Source organism: Nerophis ophidion, linkage group LG26 (assembly GCF_033978795.1).
Source record: "Nerophis ophidion isolate RoL-2023_Sa linkage group LG26, RoL_Noph_v1.0, whole genome shotgun sequence".
NCBI lineage: Eukaryota > Metazoa > Chordata > Actinopteri > Syngnathiformes > Syngnathidae > Nerophis > Nerophis ophidion.
The window spans coordinates 748,294-755,070 of record NC_084636.1 but is presented as its reverse complement, the minus strand read 5'-3'; the positions used below and the strand labels follow the sequence as shown (position 1 = coordinate 755,070).

At 48.4% G+C, this 6,777-nt stretch overlaps 1 protein-coding gene across 1 annotated transcript in view; it reads right to left on the bottom strand.

The window, feature by feature from the left end:
* The window catches only part of LOC133543321 (nuclear factor 1 A-type-like), a 17,319-nt gene extending 17,027 nt beyond the window's left edge, over nucleotides 1-292 (bottom strand). Inside the window, exon 1 of the mRNA XM_061887825.1 lies at nucleotides 1-292. This exon is cut by the window's left edge and continues 318 nt beyond it. The gene's annotated coding sequence lies outside the window, so the exon portion shown is untranslated.
* Nucleotides 293-6,777: the final 6,485 nt, after the last annotated feature.

Sequence of the window (6,777 nt, the reverse complement as noted above, 5' to 3'; positions counted from 1 at the left end):
AGGGGGCTTGAGGGGGCTTGAGGGGGCCGGGGGGAGGAAAGGCAGCCGGGATCGCTGCGCTTCCGCTCGGCCGTCACGCCTCTGAGCGCCCGCTGACTGCGCGGAGGATTTATAGGAGGAGCGCCGCCTCCTCAACGCCGGTCATGCTGCTCCTCTGCTGCTCCTCTGCTGCTCCTCTGCTGCTCCTCTGCTGCTCCTCTGCTGCTCCTCTGCCCGCTGACTGACTGACTCACTAACTGACTGACCGACACCGACACCGACACCGACGCCGGGACCTCCGCTCCCCGCCAGAGGACAGTGCGAGTGCGCGCTCCCGCAGCCCAGCCGATCACACACGGACTATCGATCGAGGCGCGTGCGCGCGTGTGAGTGCATTAAGTGATTGTGGCCTCGCTGCTCAACCTGGACAACAACTCAAGTGCTGGAGGGAGGTCTGGGTTCTTGATGTCATCACTCTTGGTGACCTGTGACCTCTGGTGCATCTTACAGTCCACCTGGACTCAGGTGATGCTCACTTCCTGTTTGTGTCATGTGACATGTTTACTCCTGTGTCACCTCGCACCTACTTCCTGTTAGATGGCGACCTGTCGCTTGGACGCCATGGCATCCGTGATGTCTAACCAAGGATGTTGGCCAGCTTTTCAAACTAAGAGCATGCGTATGTGTGGCAGTAGACAAACAAAGGAGAAGAAGAGTTGACGGTGCGACGCCCACCCGACACTGTAATAAAAATATTACAATAAAAGTCGTCATTTTACTCAACGCAAGTCAAAATGTGGCAATAAAAAGTGAACATTTGTGCAATATTATGATCCAAGTTGGAATTCTACTCATTAACAGTCGCAAGCTGGAAATGTTTGCAATTTCATGAAAAGAGTCGACAAAATTCAGCATTTTAGAAGAACAAAATGTTATGATAATAATCTGAATTATACACTGCGTAAAAGATTACAGCGTCCACCTGGACTCAGGTGATGCTCACTTCCTGTTTGTGTCATGTGACAATGTTTACTCCTGTGGTCAGACGCCTCCCGCTCACTTCCTGTTTGTGTCATGTGACAATGTTTACTCCTGTGGTCAGACGCCTCCCGCTCACTTCCTGTTTGAAACCTTGCCCAGCAACACAAGATGGCAACCTGTCGCTTCGACGCCATCGGCGACCGTGACGGCCGATCAAGTCGCAAGTTGGCGAGCTTTTCAAATTAAGAGCGTGCGTACGTGGCAGCAGACAAACAAACAAGGGAGGAGAAGAGTTGACGGTGCGACTCCCGCATGGAGCAGTCACACGTCAGCTGCACAGTGAAAAAGTGAGCATGCATGTTGCCATGGAGACGGGCTGATGTTGGCAGCCGTTTGGGCAAAAAGACAACCAAAGTGTGTGTGTGTGGCATGTGTGTGTGTGTGTGTGCGTGTGTGTGTGTGTGTGTGTGTGTGTGTGTGTGTGTGTGCGAGAGACGGGGGATGGGCTCCACCTGCTCCCACTGAGGCGCTGCCAGGCTGGACCCACGCGCAACAGAACCAGCGGGCCTGAAGCCTCGCCAAGCTCGCTCGCCCAGAGAGAGAGAGAGAAGAAACAAGGGCGAGGAGGAGGAGGAAGAAAATTAAGGTCAGAGAAGCAGGAAACAAAAACAAGTCCAAAAGTAAAGAAGGAAAAACTTAAGAAGAAGGAGGATGAGTGACAGCTCAGCACAAGTTAGCATGGAGGCTAAAGCTGCTTGCTGGACCGCCACCAGAACTTCTCAGAACCACAAATCCACTTCAGGCAGAGCCCACTGCCCTGTGTGTGTGGTACAGGCGTGTGTGTTGTGTGTGTACATGCGTGTGTGTGTGTGTACAGGCGTGTGTGTGTGTGTGTACATGCGTGTGTGTAAGTGTGTGTGTGTACAGGCGTGTGTGTGTGTGTACATGCGTGTGTGTAAGTGTGTGTGTGTGTACAGGCGTGTGTGTTGTGTGTGTACATGCGTGTGTGTAAGTGTGTGCTGTGTGTGTACATGCGTGTGTGTGTGTATGTGTGTGTACATGCGTGTGTGTGTGTGTGTGTACATGCGTGTGTGTCTACGTGCGTGTGTGTGTGTACATGCAGTGTGTGTGTGTGTGTGTACATGCGTGGTGTGTGTGTACGTGCGTGTGTTGTGTGTACATGCGTGTGTGTGCGTGTGTGTGTGTGTGTACAGGCGTTGTGTGTGTGTGTACATGCGTGTGTGTAAGTGTGTGTGTGTGTGTACAATGCGTGTGTGTGTGTATGTGTGTGTACATGCGTGTGTGTGCGTGCTGTGTGTGTGTACATGCGTGTGTGTGTGTACGTGCGTGTGTGTGTGTGTGTACATGCGTGTGTGTGTGTTGTGTAGTGTGTGTTTGTGTGCGTGTATGTGTATACATGCATGTGTGTGTGTTTGTGTGTGTGTGTGTGTGTGTGTGTGTATACAATGCTGTGTGTGTGTGTGTCTGTGCGTCTGTGTGTGCGCGTGCAGGCTGTGTGTGTGTGCCTGTGCGTGCTGTGCCTGTGCGTATGTGTGTGTGTGCTCGTGTGTGTGGTTAAGGATGAAACAGGAGAGCAGTTGTGTGGTGAAGTGATGAGCAGATGGCCTGGCAGAACATGGGGAGAGGCCGGAACCCCTCTCCCCCCCTCCCCCCCAGACTGAATTTCATTGATGAGACGAAAGTCTGTGTGTGTGTGTGTGTGTGTGTGTGTGTGTGTGTGTGTGTGTGTGTGTGTGTGTGTGTGTGTATGTGTGTGTGTGTGTGTGTGTGTGTGTGTGTGTGTGTGTGTGTGTGTGTGTGTGTGTGTGTGTGTGTGTGTGTGTGTGTGACATATGTGCACAAAGATGGGGTGAGCAGCAGCCAATAGGAAGACAGCGTGTCACACTGTCCTCCATATGTACCCACTTATTCAAACGGACTTCATGGAAGATGACCTTTGAACCTTTCAAAAAAAAGAATCATGTTCCTAACTTGACTGGAACCTTGGAAGTGGAACCCCCCCCCCAAAAAGTAACTTGAGTGGAACCTTCACTGGCTGCTCTCTCCCCACCCAGGATGAAGTGTAGAGTGCCAGGTACCTGAAAACATGATAGAGGACACATCTCACCCTGGACATCAACTTCTGGAAGTGATGTCCTCAGGCAGGAGAGACAAGGTGCCTGAAAACATGATAGAGGACACATCTCACCCTGGACATCAACTTCTGGAAGTGATGTCCTCAGGCAGGAGAGACAAGGTGCCTGAAAACATGATAGAGGACACATCTCACCCTGGACATCAACTTCTGGAAGTGATGTCCTCAGGCAGGAGAGACAAGGTGCCTGAAAACATGATAGAGGACACATCTCACCCTGGACATCAACTTCTGGAAGTGATGTCCTCAGGCAGGAGAGACAAGGTGCCTGAAAACATGATAGAGGGACACATCTCACCCCTGGACATCAACTTCTGGAAGTGATGTCCTCAGGCAGGAGAGACAAGGTGCCTGAAAAACATGATAGAGGACACATCTCACCCCTGGACATCAACTTCTGGAAGTGATGTCCTCAGGCAGGAGAGACAAGGTGCCTGAAAACATGATAGAGGACACATCTCACCCTGGACATCAACTTCTGGAAGTGATGTCCTCAGGCAGGAGAGACAAGGTGCCTGAAAACATGATAGAGGACACATCTCACCCTGGACATCAACTTCTGGAAGTGATGTCCTCAGGCAGGAGAGACAAGACAATAAAACCCTTTTAAAAACACTTTTTTTACCTGAGATCAATAATGTCAGTGAACACACGATAATAACAATTTAGGACTGTGCATGTGAGCTGTGTGCTTGCTGTTTTGATGAATGTGATGTATTTGTATCTATGTATGTTCTCATAGTTTTATTTATCTTTGTTCTTAAGGTTTTTAAGTATGATTTTGCACTGAATTAGTTTGCATACAATTTTGTTGTACAAATGTACAATGACAATAAAGATATATTCTATTCTATTCTATTCTATTCAATTCTTGGAAGTGGAACCCCCCCAAAAACTAACTTGATTGGAACAATGGAAGTGGAACCCCCAAAAACTAACTTGATTGGAACATTGGAAAGAAGAACCCCACAAAAAACTAATTTGAGTGGAACCTTGGAAGTGGAGCCCCCCAAAATCTGATTTGATTGGAATATTGGAAGAGGAACCCCACAAAAGACTAACTTGAATGGAACCTTTGGAAGTGGAACCCCCAAAACTGACTTGAGTGAAACTTTGGAAGTGGAACCCCCCCAAAAAACTAAGTAAAGTGGAACCTTGGAGGTGGAACCCCTCCCCCCGAAAACTAACTTCAGTGGAACATTGGAAGTGAAACGCCCCAAAAGACTAACTTGAGTGGAACCTTGGAAGTGGAACCCCCAAAACTGACTTGAGTCGAACTTTGGAAGTGGAACCCCCCAAAAAACTAAGTAAAGTGGAACCTTGGAGGTGGAACCCCTCCCCCCAAAAACTAACTTCAGTGGAACATTGGAAGTGAAACGCCCCAAAAGACTAACTTGAGTGGAACCTTGGAAGTGGAACCCCCAAAACTGTCTTGAGTGGAACTTTGGAAGTGGAACACCCCCAAAAACTAAATGGAACCTTGGAGGTGGAACCCCTCCCCCCGAAAACTAACTTCAGTGGAACATTGGAAGTGAAACGCCCCAAAAAACTAAGTTGAGTGGAACCTTGGAGGTGGAACCCCCCCCCATAAAAAAACTTACTTGAGTGGAACTTTGGAAGTGGAACCCCTGCAAAAACTAACTTGAGTGGAACATTGGAAGTGGAACCCCCCCCCCCCCCCCCAAAAAAAAATAACTTGAGTGGAGTGCAACCTTGGAAGTGGAACCCCGCCAAAAACTAATTAGAGTGGAACCTTGGAAGTGGAACCCCCCCCCCCCCTCCAAAACTAAGTTGAGTGGAACCTTGGAAGTGGAACTCCCCCCAAAACTAACTTGAGTGGAACCTTGGAAGAGTAACACCCCGCCAAAAAACTAAGTAAAGTGGAACATTGCGAGGTGGAAACTCCTCCTCCCGAAAACTAACTTGAGTGGAACATTGGAAGTGGAACCCCCCCAAAAACTAACTTGAATGGAACAATGGAAGTGGAACCCCCCAAAAAACTGATTTGATTGGAACATTGGAAGAGGAACCCCACAAAAGACTAACTTGAGTGGAACCTTGGAAGTGGAACCCCCAAAACTGACTTGAGTGGAACTTTGGAAGTGGAACCCCCCCAAAAAAACTAAGTAAAGTGGAACCTTGGAGGTGGAACCCCTCCCCCCGAAAACTAACTTCAGTGGAACATTGGAAGTGAAACGCCCCCAAAAGACTAACTTGAGTGGAACCTTGGAAGTGGAACCCCCAAAACTGACTTGAGTGGAACTTTGGAAGTGGAACCCCCCCAAAAAACTAAGTAAAGTGGAACCTTGGAGGTGGAACCCCTCCCCCCCAAAAACTAACTTCAGTGGAACATTGGAAGTGAAACGCCCCAAAAGACTAACTTGAGTGGAACCTTGGAAGTGGAACCCCCAAAACTGTCCTTGAGTGGAACTTTGGAAGTGGAACCCCCCCCAAAAACTAAATGGAACCTTGGAGGTGGAACCCCCTCCCCCCGAAAACTAACTTCAGTGGAACATTGGAAGTGAAACGCCCCAAAAAAACTAAGTTGAGTGGAAACCTTGGAGGTGGAACCCCCCCTCATAAAAAACTAACTTGAGTGGAACTTTGGAAGTGGAAACCCCTGCAAAAACTAACTTGAGTGGAACATTGGAAGTGGAAACCCCCCCCCCCCCCACCCCTCCTCCCCCAAAAAAAAATAACTTGAGTGGAAGTGCAACCTTGGAAGTGGAACCTCCGCCAAAAAACTAATTAGAGTGGAACCTTGGAAGTGGAACCCCCCCCCCCCTCCCCCCCCCCTCCAAAACTAAGTTGAGTGGAACCTTGGAAGTGGAACTCCCCCCCAAAACTAACTTGAGTGGAACCTTGGAAGAGTAACCCCCCCCCAAATAAACTAAGTAAAGTGGAACATTGGAGGTGGAACTCCTCCTCCCGAAAACTAACTTGAGTGGAACATTGGAAGTGGAACCCCCCCACCAAAAACTAACTTGAATGGAACAATGGAAGTGGAACCCCCACAAAAACTGATTTTGATTGGAACATTGGAAGAGGAACCCCACAAAAGACTAACTTGAGTGGAACCTTGGAAAGTGGAACCCCCCAAAAAACTAAGTAAAGTGGAACCTTGGAGGTGGAACATTGGAAGTGGAACTTCCCCAAAAAACTAAGTTGAGCGGAACCTTGAAAGTGGAACCCCCTCCCTCCCCATAAAAAATCAACTTGAGTGGAACATTGGAAGTGGAACCCCTGCAAAAACTAACTTGAGTGGAACATTGGAAGTGGAACCCCCCCCCCAAAAAAAAAAAACGTGAGTGGAGTGGAACCTTGGAAGTGGAATCCCGCCAAAAAACTAATTAGAGTGGAACCTTGGAAGTTGAACCCCCCCCAAAAAACTAAGTAAAGTGGAACCTTGGAAGTGGAAACCCCCTCATACAAAGTGTGTGTCACTATGTGAAGAAGACCCTGGGAGGGACTTCAGGTCAGCCTCCAACCGAAAGGAAAAGTGTGACAATGAACATCCTTATTCACACGCACACTTTTACTAGTAACTCTCTTTTTACACTAAATAAACATTTGATGGCGGCCACAGTTTGACCCCCGGAATGTATTTTTTTTATTTTTTTATTTCTACTTTATAAGAACCTCATTGTTTACAAACACTTCAT